This window comes from Zalophus californianus, chromosome 3 (assembly GCF_009762305.2).
Source record: "Zalophus californianus isolate mZalCal1 chromosome 3, mZalCal1.pri.v2, whole genome shotgun sequence".
In the NCBI taxonomy this organism is placed as follows: domain Eukaryota; kingdom Metazoa; phylum Chordata; class Mammalia; order Carnivora; family Otariidae; genus Zalophus; species Zalophus californianus.
In genome coordinates, this window is record NC_045597.1 from 137,752,128 (window position 1) to 137,772,794 (window position 20,667).

Genomic DNA, 20,667 nt, shown 5'->3' on the forward strand with positions numbered 1-20,667 from the left:
TGCCTTTTCCTCACATGGGCTTACCACGGTCTGTACCCGAGGGAGGTTTCCAGCTGAGCTCCTCACATCTTTAGGGCAATGCTGGCCTCAGTAAAGAAACAGACCATTCTATGCTTCACCCGCAGTTTAATAAGAAAATCATTTATGGACTATTTTATGCAATCTTGGGCAGGGAAGAGAGCTGGACTGGAGCTCAGCCAGGCTGGGTTCTTGTGTCAGCTCTGCTACCAGCTAGATTGGCCTTGGGAAAGTCACTTAACTTCTCTGGGGTTCTGTTTCTTCACCTGTCAAACGGGAGGATGGGCAAAAGAATCTTCCTCTTCACTCTGCTTCCCAGCTCCGTCATTCTAAGATTCTACAAGAGGTTCTATGTTTTATAGTTGAGTATTACACTCCTTACCCACCTGCTAAATATAACTTATGTTATTCATTTACTCTTGAGAATATCATGTGACACCAATCAATGACACCAGTCTCAGGCAGCACTTGTGACCCTCTAGGAAGATTTTCTTCCTCATCAGAGACACTAAAACCTTAAAGGGTCACTTAGAATGAGGTCTGTGGTGGGTGTTGGGTGTTAAAAGTGGATGATTCAGAGCAAAGCTCATGCTGGACCCAAAACACCACCAAAGAGCAGGCTGGTCTTCACTGTCTCAGGCTGTCCTTTGCCAGTCGGTTGGTGACCCTAACCCAGACGCATCAGGAAAAACAGAGGAACAGAAAGCCCGGGTTATTTCCACAGAACACTGTGCTAGTGACTAGTCATCTGCTTGAAAAAAGCTGGGGCCACTTAGGTCCTTTCCAGTTTTATGCCCCTCACTGAGGAGCCGGCAGGGAGGTAGGGGGCATCATGGTTCAGGGTGAACTCTGAAACCACACAGCTTGGGCTGAATCTCAACCCTGCCAAGTTAACCATGTGAACTTGGACAAGTTTATTAACCTCAAATTCCTCATCTACAAAATGAAGATAATAGTGCCTGCCTCATAGGATCATTCTATGGATTCAGGGAGTTAATTTGGAGCATTTAGAACATTACCTGGTACACAGTATCTATGTTAGATGCTATTAGGATTATTATTTGTCCAAAAATGACTACTGAAAATCTGGAGGAATAATTCATTCTTGACTTCTGTAAGCGTTAGAAGAGCGGGCATCCTCTTATTTCTGTCTCCTAATGAGTTCTTTCTAAGGGCAGACCACAGTGTAGGCCAGCTCGACAAGGTTCCCTGCACTTCCAGCCCCCTGCACAGCAACCTCATGAGCACAGGGGCTTCCTGGGAGTAGGGAGGTTAAGGATCTCACTCCCTTCACTGCCTGCCTCCCTATCCCCCTGCTGGGGCTTCTCCCTGCAGCTCTGAACCACCAGATTCTTTTCCCTCTGTCACTGCTGACTTCTGCACTCTCTCCACCCCCAGACACCTCCTCCCTTTTCCTCTCCCCCTCCATGGTGCTGGGGCCAGAGCTGAAGGGGAGCCCAGGGGAAAGTTCTACCAGGGCTTCATCCTTTCTTGGGCATCTGGGTTGGAACTCAAAAGCATTTTCTCCTTGTCACAGCCTTATCTAATGGTGGTTGGGCTCCCTTGGGCACCAATCCTAGGGTTCTGCTTCCCAGGTAGACAAGTTTGTGTAACCTCCCTGTAAAGCAGAAAGTCCACAGGGATACCATTTACCAGCCTGTTGGCCCAGGATCTCTCCATTGCATAACTGGAGGTCCTGTAATGTTAGCACCAATCTCAAGAAGCAAAAGCAGTGCACAGTTTCTTGGAAGACATCCAAGAGGGTCTGCCTCTGAGCCAAAATAGCAACATGTTGTTCCTCAGACCTCGAGTAAGAAATACAAACAAGAAACTCAACCAGCAGTGGTCACAGCCACTGACCAATGATCATGGCAGAACTCTGGAGGTGAAGCCCCATGTGGGTATTTTTATCCATTCCCAGGAATCACCACTATCACAGAGAACACCCTCCAAAGCATACACTTATAGACACCCTCATCTGGTGTTTTGTCTAAGACTGCACAAAAAGCATGTTAGTAGGCAACAGTCTCTGCCTTCCAAAAATCCCTGAAGGCTGATGCATAGAAAACTCCAGCAATGGACTTTCCCAGTAAAGTCTGGAATTGGTGCTCCTGGTTACAGCTGAAGTACTCCTTAAAAAGAGTAAGCAAATGATGCATGTGCACGTGTATGTGTGTGTGCAAGCACTCATGTGTAGTAGATGGCGAGGACAGGTGGTTTCAGGGTTATGACCGTGTGTGTACTAATAGAGAAGCGTCAATATAATGGATGTGCGTATGCATCTAGGGAGGTAGTGTGATTTTCAGTGAATATAAATAAAACAAGATCTGCCAGGCACACCTGGACAGCATCCAGCTAAATCCCATCTCCACAAATAACAGTACAAAGAAAACCTCAGGGGAATAGTGAATGCTCTTTCTTCAGCAAGCATCCAGTGAGATTCAAGGACAAAGAACTCTGAGTTTGCTGAGGCAGAATGTGATTTTATATACTATGTGCACACACGTATGCTATTTTAGCTAAATGAGAGATGTGACAGACATACACTTCTCTCATTTATCAAATACTTAGTCAAAAACAGGCAAGGTGAAATTTCAGAGTCACAGATCTCTGACTGATAGGTTAAAATGTTAACAACTGCACTATTTAGACAGGGCCCGATTTGGAGACACCATGTGCCCCATCCCAGGCATCACAAACACCCTCCTAGCCGCAAGCTCCCCATTCCTGCAGATTTCTCCACTCTCCTTCCACACAGTGTTTTATTGTTGTCAAGGTCACATGACTACTGGCAGCAAAGCCGGAACTGGAATACATGTGTGGCGCTCCTACCCTTCTGCTCTCTCCACTTTTCCACTCTACTTTTTGTAGAGGATCCAACGCAAAAGGCATTAAATAAATGTGCTGATTGATACCAGGACTGAACCTGAAAGCGACTTAATTTTCAAGAGTCCACACTGTCTCTGAGGATTGACGGCATCTAAATGCAGGGGCAGCATGAAAGGGAAGGTAGAGCAGAGGGGCCATGTGCCCCTATGCTGATACTGAGAGGCTCCAGTAAGACTCCAGCCTCTCAGTATCAGCACAGGGGGGCCCCAAGAAGATGGGAACATTTGCAAATCCCAGTGCTGAGGCTATGGTATAAAGCAAGAGAAAAAAAAGCTGCCAATTCCCCGGGGGGACTATTCTCCCTCACTATTCACCACTCACTGGCTAAAAACTAATGCAGCTGCCTACCACGGTTAGCCCTACGGAAGGCCAACCATGCACTAGGAACCCAAACCCACCTTAGGATTCTGGCACTTTGGGGCCAGTGGGCTTCTGGCCTTGAGAACGACTCGGATTTTTAAGTGATGGAGAGTTCAGGGTCCCTCAGGGCTGGGCCACACATGGAAACTCGGGATCTAGAGATTTCCCTGTTCTTATCAGACCTCCTGAGTCTCCAATAAGGCTGACCTCAAGAGCCAGATGAACTGGGCTGTGTTCTGTGAACCTGCTCAACTCCTGTGGGCCTCCAGAGCTCTGCACAAGGACACACCACCCCGAGGAACTACTCTGGCTATGTCAGATCAGGACTCCAGCATCGGTCTCTCTTGGGAACTCATGTCCTCTGCCCAATTTAGCTTCCTCTAGTCAGACATGTCCGTTCGCCTCTCTGGTCCGTGGCATTTTCCCAGCATGAGGCCCTTGGCTTGCTGCAGCTGTGGCAGTTTGGCAGAACATACAAACTTATCTTTCAGGAGACTCTGATCTGGACAATTCAGCCTCATTCAGGAGACTCCATCCTTTGAAGGTATGACTCTGATGTGTTCTTTTTTTAAACAGGACATTCCTTTCTGAAGCATCTGAGCTTTTAAAACACACACATTAAAAACAGAGTAAAACTTAATTAAGGCAGCTATTAAGGACTCACAGGATTTCTTCAGTTTCACTTCCAACTTGTGCTGCCCAGACACAATCTTTTTGCCATCTGTGTCAGGTTAGCTACAAAGCACTGTTATTATTCTGGACTACACAATGTTGGCCCGACCTACCCGAATACAAGAAATTCTGCTGATTGATTTAGTTATTCTGTTCGTATAAACGAATCCAGTTGTACAGATGTTTCTGATTAACCAATGTACTGCTGGAGTTATATACAAATAATTTTATAATGAACTCAGCAACTATAAGAACAGGAGAAGTGGAAGCTAGTCCCACCTCCCAGAAAAACAAGCAGGAGCGACAGGGAAGGGGCTTTCAACAACGCTCCAGGTTTAAATTCCTATCTGCTGTGATTCACTTTTTCCTCTTGATGTAATCCAGTAGAACTTATAACTAACGCTCTCAAAGAAACTTTGTCTTCAGACTTCTGGACTCTAGAGGGAAACCCAGTTAGCTGTGCAAGCTTAAAGTTCCTTTAAAATTTCACATCTTTGTATTTTATAAATTTCTGTTTTTATTAAAACATTTATATCTCCTGAGACAATTTTTTTAAGGTTCTTAACTGTTTTTAAATTTTTTATTCCTGAGACAATTTCTTAAATAATATACTTTTAGAAGGAGAAAATTGGGACTGAGAAGTCTATATTTACTTTATTATAAAGAGAAATCAAGTGTTTTGTTTCATTTCAATACAGAACGATTAAGTTCAGCGAGCTTAGGCTCAAGTTTTTCTCCTCCAGCTCTAGAAGACAAATTATATGCACTTTGGAAAATGAAGGAAAAGACAAGACATGAATAATTCAAATGAATGTGTGTCTTTTTTTTTTTAAAGTAAAGATAGTGACAAGTGCTCCCTAATGAAATCATTTGAAACAAAACAGGAAAAAGAGATTAGAAAGTTTATACTTGTAAAATAAATTATGGTGGCAAGGATATGGGGAAACAGATATTTTCAAATAGTGTTAGTGAAACTGTGAATTATTACAACTTTTGGAAAGTAATACCACTTTGGGGACTCTGAAAGACAAAAATAAAAGCTTCTGTAGGTTAGCATGTTCAAATTAATGCACATGGATGTTCAGAGAAAAACTGTTGCTGTAGCACAAAACTTGAAACAAACTGAACGTGTAAATTATGGAATATTAAGCAGCCATGATATAAATGAGTTTATTTTTTACTTTTTTTAATTTTTAATTTTTTTAAATGAGTTTTTTAATTTGGAGAGAATGTCTATGATGTTTTGTTATGTTGAAAAAATCTGTGGATCTTGAAAAGATATCTGCACCCCCATGTTCACTGCAACATTATTCACAATTGCCAAGCTATGGAAACAAGCTAAGGGTCCATTGGTAGGTGAGTGGATAGTGATGTGGTATATATACACAATGGAGTATTTATTATTCAGCCAAGAGAAAGAAGGCCATCCTACCATTTGTGACAAGATGGACGGACCTTGAGGGTATTATGCTAAGTGAAATAATTAAGACCGAGAAAGACACATGCCATTATGATCTTGCTTATATGTGGAATCTAAAAAAGCCAAACTTGTAGAAACAGAGAGTAGAGTGGTAGTTACCAGGAGCTGGGGGTGGGGGTAATGGGGAGATGTTGGTTAAAGGGTACAAATTTGCAATTAGATGAGTAAGTTCTAGGAATCTAATGCACAGCATTGTGATTACAGTTAATAGTGGACTTATAATACCTGAAATTATATACTTGAAGTCTTAAATGTTCTCACCATAAAAGAGAAATGATAATAATGTAACTGTGTTGGAGGTGTTAAGCTATGGTGGTAATCATATAACAACATACAACTGTATCAAATCAGCACATTGTACAGCTTTACACTTACACAATGTTGTATGTCAACTGCATCTCAAAAAAAATCTTGTGGCCTAATGTGTATGTTTCTCTTTTTAATAGAAAAAAATATGGGCATTTGTATTTGTATATAGTTATACAAACAAAGAGAAAGTTGAGGAAGAGCGCATCTGAACTGAGAATATTGATTACCTTGAGGAGTTGGAATTTGAGAGCAAGAGAAAAATTAATGTTTTCTTTACACACTTCTTCCTTTTTTGTCTTCTTTATAGTAACCACGTAATATTTTCGTAATCTGAACAAAGTGAAAACTACAATTTAATTTTTAAAAAGTGATAGAATCACATTTTTGTTCTTTCAAACAAAGAAGCAAAGACTGAATTACAAAGATTGAACATTTGGTTTGGTGGTTCGTCTTAGCTCTATGAGACATTCTTTCATCACAGCAAAGTAGAGATGATACATACAGAACTTCCATACGGAAAGGAATGTTATGGTTAAAATAATACCATAAAAACCATCACACAGTCCTTTAACCGATTGAGAATTTTTTCCCTTTACTTCTCCCAATGCCTCATCAAAAAAGAGAAATTAAGGGGAAGGGATGTTTAATTAATGAGGTTCTAGCTCCAACAGCCTATAAAATGTCACTCAAGATTTGCCTTAATTTTAACCACAATCTAATTTCTGAATTTATCTCAAATAAAATGTGTGGCTTTTTTTTTTTTTTTTAAACAGTGCTAAAACTCTAGGGAAAAGAACAGTGTGAAGTTTTACTCCCAAAACCTGATTTTTAAACTGATGCTTTGGGTTATTTCTTAACCCATGCATGGTAAATTCTGGCTCTAATACATAAGAATAGGAACTGCTTAAAGTAAATTGCTATACTATTTTTTTAAAGGGTTTTAAAAGGCCTTCAACTACTTTGCCTTTTTCTAGGCCCTCAAAAACTGAATTAGAAATTTCAGTACCATCTGAAATCTTGTTTTAGTGTCCCTCAGCCTGCCTTCTGGGATCTAGGAAAGCAAAGGGCTTAGTCTTCTCTCTTCTCCCTCCCCACCCCTTTCTCTCTCAAATGCATCACCAGGGTCCTTCCTGAAAGTCCCTCCCTCAGCACACACTTGTGCTGCTTATGACAGGGGCTGTTCAGGAACAGCCCAGTTTACTCTCTTATATTTCAGGCCGATCTGACTGTCTCCATTATCTAAATATCCATCCCCATTAACACAAGACTACTGTGGTTAAGACACTGACCTCACTGTTTACATTTTCAGAGAAAAAATTGCTAGGGTACATGTTTTCTTAAGATCTTCTCTAAGGTCTGAAGGTTCTCTACTTTCAAAATCTATTCTGCTGGGGGAGGGGAGGGGTTTCCTGAAATATTACTTGGTTAACATGTTCAACATTTCAACATTGCATCACTCTAAGATGTGGCCAGATTTCTCTCTTGATCCTTCTCAGGCCTAAATTCTTCAGTCAACAGACATAATCTCCTGCATATGTCTACAGAAAAATGCATGGAAGGTTTCAGAAATGGGCTGGGGAGACACAAGTGGTTGAAAAGCAAGAAATTCAAACAACTGCCCATTTGGTCTGTGTATGCCAGCTAAATGACTATATTTATTCTGTCAGTAATGACTGGTTGTTTGGCTTGACTCAATGGATTAATTGTTTGGGCATCATTAGCAAGAGCCAACAAGTGAGCCGACGGTCATTGAACTGGCAGTACAAACTCTAATGGGTGACTGTGGACAACCAATAATGCACCAGTCATGTTATATATACATCTTGCTACAGCAGAATACTATGCAGCTGTTAAGAATATAGTAGTAGTGGGGTGCTTGGCTGGCTCAGTCTGAAGAGTGTGTGATTCTTGATCTCAGGGTTGCGAGTTTGAGCCCCACCTGAGTGTAGAGATTATGTAAAAATATAAAAAAAAGAGAGACTATAGTAATAGTATGTCCAAGAAATACCAAAAGGGTAAAACAAGCAAAATGCAAACAATATCCATGCAACACAGTCTTAAATATGCAAGTAGATGGTGGGGGGTAGAAGAAGGAGAATTGGAGAAATGTAACCAACTGTGTTTAGCTGTTATAATGAGGTAAGGTGTACATATTTCATAAACTTAAAGGAATCAAGTATTGCTTATGAAAGAAAAAATATATTTAAATAATGTAAACCTATACAAATACATATATTAAATGGAGTATGTATTGCCTATGTAAGAAAATAGAAAATAAATAAAAATAAACTTTTAAGTTGTAATGGATTCCACTTCCCAGGAAACTAGCTGCCTCTAAATTATCCCTTTTATTCACCATTTCCTTTCTCTTGCAGACACCCCTTATCTGAGAGAACTATCTCCCAAATACAAAGAAATCTGTGGTAGTTTACAGGGAGGTTGGTATCCTGCAATTTTGCTTAAACTTCTTTATCAGGTTGCGTAGCACCTCTTAGTCCAAAGACAAAGATAGAAAATCCATGAGTGGGAGAATCCCAACCCTCATTGATGTCAAAGTGACCCAGATACAGGTATTAGACCAGCAAATATCACTTCTTAGGTTTTACAGTAATTCCCACCTTCCCCATAAGAATTCAAAATTCCAGGGGTGCCTGGGTGGTTCAGTCGTTAAGTGTCTGCCTTAGGCTCAGGTCATGATCCCAGGGTCCTGGGATCGAGCCCCGCATCGGGCTCCCTGCTCCTCGGGAAGCCTGCTTCTCCCTCTCCCACTCTCCCTGCTTGTGTTCCCTCTCTCGCTGTGTCTCTCTCTGTCAGATAAATAAATAAAATCTTTAAAAAAAAAAAGAATTCAAAATTCCATTCCTTTATTATTGGATTATTACTATTCAATTTAGAAGACAAAAGTATACAGCATTTAAAGGTAATTATGTATATGAATAATAAATAACATCATAGGATACATACCAATCATGGTGAAGGACTACGCTTAAGATGAAACTTGTTTCTTAGCATCTTCAGAAACCACAGAATCTTCAGTAAAACATCAAGATCTACTTTGCCTTTATGAAAAATTTACTCATCTCAAATCTTACAACCAGAGTGGCAGAAATAAACCCCATTCAACAAACATTATTGAAAGCCTACTATTCAAGAACCTACTATTTCTGAGGGAATATAAAATGATTTTTTTTAAAGTTATTGTCCTGAAAGAGTTTACAATCTAGTGGGGGAAGAGAGACACACGTGTGACTGCAATACAAGATAGAGTGGATTCCAAGCCACAGGTGAGGCCCAAACAGCTACAGGAATTTACTAGAAGAGGCAGGAATCAGCTCATTGTTCTTGTTAAGAAGCCTGTTTTCACAATGTGAACCATGTTTATCGAAGCTACTAAACTAGGGAAATTCGTAGGTGATTGGGTCTCTTCATTATTTTAGGATAGTCTCCTTTTATTGACTATTAGCAAAGTCTATCATTTTTCTTCTTAACAAGTATTTGAGGCCAAGGTGAGGCATCCATAGGATTCAACATCAGGTGAAAAGAAGGGGCAGCGTGGAGAAGAAATGGCAATGCAAAAGCATACAGCTGGGAATGGAAAAGAATAGTTAAGCTGGAGCCCACCAAATGCAAAGTCGTATATAATTAATGAAGGTGAAATGAAGGGTCATAAGTGCAGAGTTTGGAATCTGAATGGCGCAGGTTTGAATACACACTGTCACTAGCTGTGTGACCTTGGGCAAGTTACTTAACTTCTCTCGGCTTCCGGTTCCACATATCTAAGCAGAACCTAGCTCACAGGGTTTTGTAGCTACTGATTCAATTAAATGACACATAGTAAGTGGTAACATTAAAGAAAGCGAGTGAAAGAGGGAGGGAGAGTGGAAAGAAGACAAGAAGGAAGAACGAAGGAAGGAAAGATTTTTTTTTTAAAGCCTGGGCTAGATCATAGAAAGCTTTGAAGAATTTGATTCCCTTAATATAACTAAGAGATAAAAGAAAATTAAAAAGCAGAAAATGTGTTATACTGGAAAGAAGACTTACTAGAAAAAAATATATCCATAGTAAGTAATGCTAAAATGTTCTATAACACCACAGCAACATGTTTTTACAATACAAACTATGTTTACCGAAGCTTCTAAACTAATGAAAATTGTGGGTAATTGTATCTCCTATTTTAGCTATATTCCTCTTTTACTGAGTATTAGCAAAACCTATTTTTGACTTCTCAGCAAGTGTTTACGATGGACTTGAAGACTGTAATGCTGAGCATGCTTCCCAGGAATCACGTTTCCTAATCCTGGGCCAAAGAAAAACACAAAAGCAGGGGCACTCCCACCCCATTGGCTTAGGTGCTATACCTGTGAGCAAAGCAGCCCAGCCTGGGCAGGCAGTATAATCTACTGGTCAGCCCCACATTGGTAATGGCCCCCATCACTGTCATGTGCCACTTCCTGGTGCCACAGGGCCATGGTGGAAGGTATAGCATGTCTTGCCTTTGCTTTTCCACCCTTTATCTGCCCTGATAATCTCAGCAGAGTAGGCCTGATTGTGTAAGCAGATCACAGGCTGGTCGCCCCCAAATACTGAGCTTCCTCTCTCTGAGATTCCTCCTTCTCCAGCTGGTAAGAGAATACACGTGGTGTTTGGGGTGAAACACTCAACTACAGACCACCAAGGGATTACCAAATGTTACTGTATATAAAAGGCTGTTCCTCAATGTAGGCTCTTCTTGAATTTCCATTTGAAAAGACGAATACCAACAATGTTTGGTATATACTAATACTGATAAGAGTAATCGTAATGGCCCACAAATACCAAGCAGCAGCACTGTCCCGGATAATGGGCTAAGCAATCCACACCCATGACTTCATCAGACCCTCACAACAACCCTGTAGGAAGAGGCACTTACTCTCATTTTAAAGGCCAAGAAACAGAGGTTAAAGAACTTGCAAAAGACAGAAATGGGACGGGAAGCAAGATCTGCCCAATTCCATGCTTTCACCTTTAGGGGACACTGCACCTAGTAGCATATCAGTATTACGGGGGTGAGGGGGGGCAGTGTTCTCAAATAATAGATTTCTGGGCCTCACACAGAATCAAGCCTTTTATAAGCTTCTAGTCACACCCATGGCTAAGGACCAGCATACCTCAATACTAGTCAAAGTGAACAGAAAGAGAACAGCATTACTCAACTAACTGAAGGTATTCAGGGGGCTTTGGTGTGACCAGAGTTTTTAACTATTCCAAAGTATTCAAGGGCCAGAATTATTCTGACCTGACAGTCATCCCTGCAGGGTGAGGAACAATCGACACATATTGGGCTGGGTGATACAATGAGGCTGAGGGAGGAAGTAGTCATTTGTGACAGGGAGCTGGGACTGGAACTGTTCCTCACTGGGGCAGTGAAGGTGGAACGCAGTGTGAACGGCCCTACTCCTCCTGCTATGCCTGGCCCTTAGTAGACACCTCATAAATATTTGTTAAATGGACAAATGAGTGAAGGACTGACTCCCTCCAGGTGGAAGTAATTTCACTCTTCTCTAAATTCCTTGCATTTGATCTGTTTCTTTTTTACCTTCTTTACCACATTCTACTTTGCATTCCACTGTTTGAAACCTGTCTACCAGAAGGTAAGCGTTCAGAGGCAAACTCCCATCTCTCTCTCTCTTTTTTTTAAAGAATTTATTTATTTATTTGACAGAGACAGAGACAGCGAGAGCAGGAACACAAGCAGGTGGAGTGGGAGAGGGAGAGCAGGCTTCCCGCCGAGGAGGAAGCCTGACATGGGACTCGATCCCAGGACCCCGGGATCATGACCTGAGACGAAGGCAGCCACCCAATGACTGAGCCACCCAGGCGCCCCAACTCCCATCTCTTTCTGAGCAATGCCTCCCACTCTGCCACACACAGCACGCACAGGCCAGAGCAGCGACCCCTAGCAGGGACCCTCCATGCCAAACGAGTATCTGGCTGGAGTCCAACTGAGACCTGCCTCACAGATGTGGGTCCTGGCTATGCTCAAGGCCATGCCTACCACCCTTCCAACACTTGGCCTCATGGTGGACTGCTGGGACACAGTGGCAGAGAGACCTCTGTATGGAAATCATAATGGAATTTAGTAGACCTTGTTGGAGGGCAGGTTTCAGGAAGACCATGGCTCTGGGAGATAGAATCCTGAATATGAAATACTTAAAAAACAAACCAGGTTATAGCAACAAAGAAAAGGTGCTTTTCTTTAGTTTTGTTCTCCTGGTGTACTCTGCAGAAACTCTTTCCTAAAATTACAACCAGAGTTAGCAACACCCTGAAATATCAGACAGTGACACAGACTCAAGAATGAACTCTTCTCACTCAGCCCTGGCCAGAGCACCTGAGACAGTCAATCTGAAAGGTAAGAACAAACCGACTTCTCTTCACTCACTACCTCCTCCCCTCACCACTTCAGCTCTTTATCGCACTTTTATCCAGATGCTACACCTTGCATGGTGTCTGGGTGGCCCTCTGATGCCTTGTGCTGTGCTGCTTTTGCTGTTTTGAACTCCATCGCCCCACCTGATCCTCACATCATGTTATGGGCAAAAAGCAAACGTTGTCAACCCCATTTCTTGGATGAGATAAATGAGTTTCAAGTTCTATGATATGCCTAACAGCACAAGCAAGTGGTTGAGCGCCCACTAGAGACTTGTCTTAATTGAAGTGAACAAGCAAATGGAGGAATATGAATCTCTCTAGTTGGAAGTAATCTCATTGTAAATGTCCCAGAATTTGATCTTACTTTGCTTACAAATCCCTTTGCTCTGCATCACACAAACCCAAAACTACTGTTTTGTTTTTTTAAGTAGACTCCATGCCCAGTGTGGAGCCCCACACAGGGCTCGAACTCAGGACCTCAGGATGGTGAGATCAGGACCTGAGCCGATATCAAGAGTTGGACACTGAACTGAATGAGCCACCCAGGTGCCCCACAAACCCTAAAGAGTTTATGTGCTTCCTAGGGAGTCAAAGTGATGGCATGGTTGGGTAGGTCCCAAGAAGAAGATGATGGGACTAAAATGTTTAATAACATCTGCAGAGTCTAGTCTGCACACTTCCTTACTAGGTAATGGGCTCCTACGGATAGATGAATGGGGGTTTGGTTCCTGAGAAACTCAACCTTATGGGGATGACAGCCAGGTAAAGGTACACAGCAAGAACGGAAGGCAGAAGCACTGTTAAGGAGGGGTTAAGACGCAACATGCTGATGGCGTACGGGGCTCTCTCATCTCAAAAAGTCAAAAGGTAATTTATACCAACTAAAACAAAAAGCAAAAAACGTCCTTGTGATTATTTTATCCATTATAAAAAAGGCATTTTTGAGGAGGAAAAATAGGCCAATGACTCAAAGTGAAGCTACAGTATTGTTTTGAAATTGCCTTGGGAAACTGGCAAAAGAAAACTCACCCAGGGCGGGACTGTGTCCAGGGGCTCCGCAGCTGCATCGCCTGGAGTCTGGGGCTGTATAGGGCCAGCGATTGGGGGTGGGGTCCAGTGACTATCCAGGGGACAGTAGTGACACGTAATTTTCAGAAAAAGGGACTAAGTCCACCCAGTCACTGCTAACAACTTCATAGGCTTCCCGGAGAAATGAGATAAAGCCAGGAGCCCGTGGCGCAGGAGCGATTACTCCTCTGGGATAACGCAGGACCAGAAGACCTGGCTGACACAGACACACCCTTTGTTAATTTCAAAGAGTTGAAAAGTCTAACTAAACACCCGTTGAAGATGTGGGTCGCCTTGACTGGGTCAGCTGATTTCTTTTACGCTTGCAACTTTCTTCAACAGTTCTTTTTTGGAAAAAATGCGTTAGTAGAAAAAGGCAGGGGGAATGAGACTGAAGTGAGGCTGCCCGGAAAGTTCGGGAAAGGCCCCGGGGTGGGGGAAAAGCGCTGACGGGGACTGGAAGCGCCTCTAGGGTCAACGCGCACTTCTAACGCGCGCATCTACACCGACCAGAGAGCGAGCAGCAGTCTGCAGGCGGGAGCCTAGTTTGGGAAGCCGAGCTGCGGGATGGGCTCGATTCCCCCAGCGAAGGCGAGGCGGTTCCTGGGCAAGAACTGGCCCGGGGATGCCGCAAAGTCCCCAACCGCCTGAGCAGGGGGGTGTAGATGCGGCTCCAGCGCATACCCGCGATGCCCCTGCCTCGGGGAACTACGGCGGCAGCAGGTCCCGAGTCCGGCGGGCGGCCCCGGGGTCTGCTGAGCCCAGCGGCGAGGCGCCCGCGTCCGGAGCCCCGCGGTCCGCGGCCCGTTCCCCCCCGCCGCCCTCCGAGCCCGCGCGCCCGCGCCCACTGCCCGTCGCCGACGCAGCCCCGACGTTCCCGGGCGCGCCCGCCCGCTGCCGCGCGGCGCTCCCCACCCCGTCGTCGAACCCTGCCCCTCCCCGGCGTCCCCGGCGGCCGCGGGGGTCTCCCCCGGCGCGGCCCTGAGCCCCCCCGGGCTCCGGTCGTGCCCGAGGCGGCGGCGGCGGCGCGTCCCTTACCGCGCAGCGGCTCCGGGCGGCTCCAGGGCCCCGCGGCGCGCCGGGCATTTTTTTCTGGGAAACTTCTCCCGGGTCTGTAGGGCTGAGCCGGCCGGGCAGGAAAAACGCTCAGCGCCGGGAGGCTGCGACCATCCGGGAACTTCGCGGAGATGTAAACCCTCCCCCTCAGCTCCCCGTCCCCCCCTCCCCCCTGCGGCCCCGCCACATGTGGACGCGCCGCGAGGCCGCCGCCGGCCCTTCGCGCTCTCCTCTGGGCGCCGCGCCCGCCCCGCCTGCCTCCGAGGCTCTGCGCCCCGCCGCTTCGGGTCCCCCAGAGGAGCGTGGCGAGAGTGGAGTGCTAGGAGGCTGGGGCTCGTGAGTTCCTCCGTCCCCTCCCCTGCGCGGTGAAGGCATGCGGCCGTGGGGTCCAGGACGAGCGTCTGCAGAGGAGCGGGACCTGGAAGGTGTGTACACCCAAGAGCCCTTTCCCCAAACACTGCATCCTCTGCAGCTTCCCGCCTCCTGTCCCACCCGAGGGAAAGAAAGCCTTTTCCCATCGCCCTCTCCTCTGTTCTCAAAAGAGGGGGCCCAGCTTTGAGACACCTTAAAATTCAAATTCATTTTTAAAATGAACTTCAAAATGGAGTGGAACCCACAGAAGCCCACGTGCGTGTGCATCTGTCTCCCCGTCCACTGTGTGGGGACAACAGTGCCGCCCTTCCCGTGGGGAGATGCCATTCCTCCCCACAAAACGGGCGGGGTTCTTTGAGTAGTTTTGCCCCTAAGTAGGCATGGATATGTCAGCCACCCACGTCCTCAGAAGCCGCATGATCACAGCAAACATTTGGAGAAAGGGAAGGTTCAGTAGAACCATTGCCAAAGCTAACTCTTTTTACCAGGCTCGGACCAGCTCTGAAAGCCCCAGGACCTAAAGAAAAGTTAACACTCCCACAACGACACAGCTACTAGAACGTGTGCGTTTGAAAACAACAACAAGGTATGATTAATATAATAACCGCTTAATCATATGCGAAAATTCCAAGGCTGTCTATCCCTTTGAATAAAAGCAGAAAAGGTGGGAATCTGTGCACTAGAGTATTGACGTCCTAGGCTGAGATGGTTCATCCATGACTTGAAGCTGTCTCTTCTATACCATTACCGTGTGCACATTTGTATCCTGACCTACTCTTAACAGGGACAACAGCCCTTCTGGAAAAAGGTTTGGTAAGCTCTAAACCCTTCCAACTGACAAACTTTTGTTCCTAAATGTACCCATCTTTTTAAGGTTTATTATATAGTTGCTTTTCTTTCTAAGCCATTTCTATGGCAGTATGCTCATGTTATATTTTATATAAAAGTAGGGCAGGTGATTTCATGTATCAACATACTGTTCCAGACTTGAAAACATCAGTAGCACTCATCACAGCATGGCGTGGAAGTTAAGCAGAGAAGCTGTCTGCTCTCCTTGCTAGGTCTCTGAGCCTTATTTTTGGCTTCAGTCAAACAGGTATAACAGGGGAGCCTGGGTGGCTCAGTCGTTAAGCGTCTGCCGTTGCTCAGGTCATGACCCCAGGGTCCTGGGATCGAGTCCCGCATCCGGCTCCCTGCTTAGCCGGAAGCTTGCTTCTCCCTCTCCCACTCCCCCTGCTTGTGTTCCTGCTCTCGCTGTCTCTCTCTCTGTCAAATAAATAAATAAAATCTTAAAAAACAAAACAGAACAAAACAAAACAAAAAAAAACAGGCATAACAGCAGTTCTTACCTCCTAGGGATCGTTGTAAAGATTAAATGTGATTATCCCTTCAAAGATGAGTGGAGTAGTGGCATCCAAGCAGAACAGGAATCTGATCTTTGATTCCCCAAAGTTCAGCAGAGTTCCTGGGACCTTATAGGGAATCGATTAAATACTTGCTGGGAAAAGAACTCTCTTGAGTTTATGTCTTTCAAAAATTCACATAAATTTTAGCATTAGTATACACAAAAGGAAATTAGGAAGGTCGTATACATGCCTCCTCCCATCATTCCATCATTGGAAGCCCAAAATAAATGGAAAGCTGAATTGTCCGCTGTTTTAAATCACCCATGAAGCCAGTGATCAGTTGTACATAATACCTCTGACTCTCTCCTCAGACCCCAACGCTTTTCTCAGTAAAGTCAAAACCTGAATAATATTTTATCAATGGTAATTTTCTATTTTCAATAAGTGGGCTGTAGTTATGTAAAATGGTAACATTTGGGGAAGATGAGTAAGGTGTATCTGCAAACATTTTTTACTGCTTTTTGCTACTTATAAATTTGAAATAATCTGAAGCTGAAAAAGTTTTTACAATGTTTTCAATTAAAAAAATGAAAACCTAAAATTTTATCACAGTTATACTCTTCCCTTGGGGAATGCCAAATTGTAGCTTAAAATGAAGATACTGAAGTTAGTAGCAGGCAGAGGTACTATGCTAAAGCTTTGCAGTCATGTACACTTGATATAAATGAGTTAATAAGAAAAAAAATGGCTCATTGAATGCTGTTTGAAGATGAAAGTAGGCTAGAAATGTTGTCATGATACTGGGAAATGAGAAGGGGGAGAGAGAGAGAGAGAGAGAGAGAGAGAGACACAGAAGGACATTGAGATTGACAAAGACAAGTTTACCAGAGCAGAATATTATTAAATATATATATTTGCTTACCATTTCATAAGCTTCCATTTTTTTGGAACTCTAAACTAGACTATGGTGACTTGAACTTCTCCTCTTATAGCAATTATTTGTGTATTGTAAGTACTTGTTTAATGCTTGTCTTCCCCCAGACAGTATCCCCAATCTGGGGGGAGAGGCATGTGGAGGGAGCTGTCTGCCCGGTTCACCACAGTGTTGCCGGCACCTGGCACATTCTTAGTACTTATTGCCACTTAATAAATCAATGCCATGAAAAGATTAGGCCCTTGTACGTATAGAGTCCCATTTAATTCTCACAGCAACTTTGTGAAATAGCTATTTTTCCCCATCTTACAGATGAGGGAACTGTGACTTGGAGAGCTTAGGAAACCTGCTGAAGATCACTCAGCTTGTGTACCCAGATTATTTTGACACCTACACCCTTGCTCCAACATTATGCATACTGTCTCTTGACTTGATTTCCTGTGTTTGTTCCACCTCTGAGCTTCTGCTGGTGTGAATGGCTTGAATTGACTAGCATCCTTGGTGCCAGATATCAAAAGAAGAAAATATTATATTTATTTTTGTAGAGAATTATTGAGGTTCAGGTAGATCTGGTTAAAGGCTCTATATTACCTTGGATGTTTAGGGTTCTCTCTTCTGAATTAATGCAGGGAGGAAATGGAATGCTATGTGGAACAAAATCTCCATGATCGACCAGGGGATGGTACTGAGAATTAGGGTGTGCGTGGGGAGGGAAAAGCCTTGCCCACTGCTTTGCATCCAGTGCAAAGTCAGTACATATCTAATGGAGTTAGTAGTCTCCAGAACTGAAAAGACTCAGCTCTTAAAAGCTGAATATTTTGCTTATTTGTACTGTACCTTATTTCAAAAAAACTTAAAAAAGAGTTGAATATGATGAAATTTAAATCTTAGTTTGGGACAGGACATTTTCTAATTATTTTCGATCTTATTTATTAATTTTTATTTTTTAAAGATTTTATTTGAGAGGGAGTCCAAGTGGGCGGGTGGTGGGAAGGAGGAGAGGGGTAAGGAGAGGGACAAACAGACTCCATGCTGAGCACTGAGGCCTACACAGGGCTCGCTTGATCCCAGGACCCTGAGAGCCTGACCTGAGCTGAAGGCAGACTCTTAACTGCCCGAGCCACCCAGGCACCCCTTTATTTTATTTTTCATTGAAGTATAGTTGACATAGAATATTATATTAGCTTCAGGTGTACAACATAGTGATTTGACATACACATTATAAAATGATTACGGTAAGTTTAGTTAATATCTGTCAGCATATGAAGTTATTACAATATTATCATCTACATTCCCTGTGTTGTACTTGACATCCCTGAGACTGACTTGTTTTAAAACTGAAGTGTGTACCTCTTAATCCACTTCACCTATTTTGCTTGTCCCTCTACCTCTCTACCCTCTGGCAACCACCAACTTGTTTCCTGTATTTATGAATCTGCTTCTGTTTTGTTTGTTTTGCTTTTTAGAAACCACATATAAGTGAAATTATATGGTATTTGTCTTTCTCCATTTGACTTATTTTACTTGCCATAATTCTTTCTAGGTCCATCCATGTTGTCACAAAGAGCAAGATCCATTCTTTTTTATGGCTGAATAATATTCCTGTGTGTGTGTGTGTGTGTGTGTGTGTGTGTGTGTGTGTGTGTGTACACGTACCACATCTTTATCTGTTCATCTCTCAATGGACATTTAGGTTGCTGCCATATCTTAGCTATTGTAAATAAGGCTACAATGAACATAGGGATGCATATATCTTTTTGAATTAGTGTTTTGTTTTCTTTGGATAAATATCCAGAAGTGGAATTGCTGGATCATACCATAGTTCTTGGTTTTTATTAAGATTTTATTTTTAAGTAATCTCTACATGGAGCTTGAACTTAGAACCCTGAGATCAAGAGTCACAGGCTCTACTGACTGAGCCCACCAGGAGCCCCCATAGTTCTATTTTTAATTTTTTGAGGGACCCCCATCCTGTTTTCCACAGTGGCTGTACTAATTTATAGTCTCACCAATAGCGCACAAGGGTTCCCTTTTCTCTACATCCTTGTCAACACTTATTATTTCTTATCTTTTTGATAATAGCCATTCTGATGGGTGTGAAGTGATACTTCATTGTGGTTCTGATGTGCATTTCGCTGATGATTAGTGATGTGGAGCAACTTCATGTGTCTGTTGGCCATCTCTGTGTCTTCTTGGAAAAATGTCTATTCAGGTCCTCTGCCCGTTTTTTTCATTGAATTGTTTGTTTTTTCAGTGTTGAGTTGTGTAAATTCTTCACATACTAATCCCTTATCAGATATATCATTTGCAAATATCTTCTTCCATTCAGTAGGGGGCCTTTTTGTTTTGTTGATGGTTTCCTTTTGTTGATGGTTTCCTTTGCTATGCAAAAGCATTTTAGTTTGGTATAGTCCCATTTGTTATTTTTGCTGTTGTTGCCCTTGCCTGGAGAGACAGATCCAAAAAAAATATCGCTAATACTGATGTCTAAGAGTTTACTGCCATGTTTTCTTTTCGGAGTTTTATGGTTTCAGGTCCCGCATTTAGCTCTTTATTCCATTTTGAGTTCATTTTTGTGAATGGTATGAGAAAGGGGCCGAGTTTTCCCAGCACCATTTATTGATGATACTGTCTTTTCCCCATTGTATATTCTTGCCTCCTTTGTTGTAGAGTAATTGACCATATAAGCGTGGATTTATTTCTGGTCTCTCTGTATTGTTGTATTGACCTATGCGTGTGTTTTGGGTTAGTACCATACTGTTATGATTACTGTAGCTTAGTAATATAGTTTAAAATCTGGGATTGTGGTGTGCCTGGGTGGCTCAGTCAGTTGAGCATCCAACTCTTATTTTTGGCTCAGGTCCTGATCTCAGGGTCATGGGATCCAGCTGGCACCAGGCTCAGCGCAGAGTCTACTTGTCCCCCCCTCCCCAACTCCGGATTGTGATACCTCAGCTCTGTTCTTCTTTCTCAATTTGCCTTGGCTATTTGGAATTATTTATGGCTCCATATAAATTTTGGTATTATTTGTGCTAGTTCTTTGTGAAGTCTTTACGGTTTTCTATATATAGTGTTATATCATTTGCAGATATTGACAGTTTTACTTCTTCTTTAGCAATTGGATGCCTTTTTCTTTTTCTCCTCTGATTGCTGGGCTAGGACTTTCAGTACTGTGTTGAATAAAAGTGACCAGGGTGGGCATCCTTATCTTGTTCCCAATTTTAGAGGAAAAGCTTCTAACTTTTCACCATTGAGTATGATGTTAGCTTCGGGTTTGTCATATATGACCCTTATGATGTTAAGGTGATATGCCATCACTTTGCCATATTCTTATCATTAGCAGCAAGTCGCTAAATCCAGTCCACACTTAGTGCGAGGGTGTTAACAGGGTGTTAATATCATTAGGCAATGGCCACTGGGATCATCTTCACCTACCAGTCTCCTCATGAAGGTGTTGTAGGTTAAAGTGAACTAACTTGTGTAAAGTAACACACATGGTATCGGACTCTTAGCGTGCAAGAGAAGCTGATTATCATTATTGTTAGCAACAGCATCCATTACTCACATCCATTTTTCTCTTTGACTTAGTATCACATCAAGAACCAAAGAATGTCATTTACACCACAGCTATTGTCTGGCCAGTAGAGCAGGCAGTTGCCATCAGGAATTAGGTATCTTCTCAAATGAGATAATATAGGAAAGCCTAATAAAGGAATTATTTACAGAGATGTTTAGGAAGAGGAACAAGCGAT

At 43.2% G+C, this 20,667-nt stretch overlaps 1 protein-coding gene and 1 long non-coding RNA gene across 3 annotated transcripts in view; one reads left to right on the top strand and one right to left on the bottom strand.

Moving 5' to 3' along the window:
• The window catches only part of WIPF1 (WAS/WASL interacting protein family member 1), a 118,407-nt gene extending 104,006 nt beyond the window's left edge, over positions 1–14,401 (bottom strand). For both annotated transcript variants that reach the window (XM_027589618.1, XM_027589620.1), the window contains exon 1: positions 14,246–14,401. The gene's annotated coding sequence lies outside the window, so the exon portion shown is untranslated. The remainder of the gene's footprint in view (positions 1–14,245) is intronic.
• Positions 14,402–14,413: 12 nt separating this feature from the next.
• LOC113919838 overlaps positions 14,414–20,667 on the top strand; it is a 57,126-nt gene continuing 50,872 nt past the window's right edge. Inside the window, exons 1-2 of the long non-coding RNA XR_003519135.1 lie at positions 14,414–14,688; positions 15,124–15,221. This is a non-coding gene — a long non-coding RNA (uncharacterized LOC113919838). The remainder of the gene's footprint in view (positions 14,689–15,123; positions 15,222–20,667) is intronic.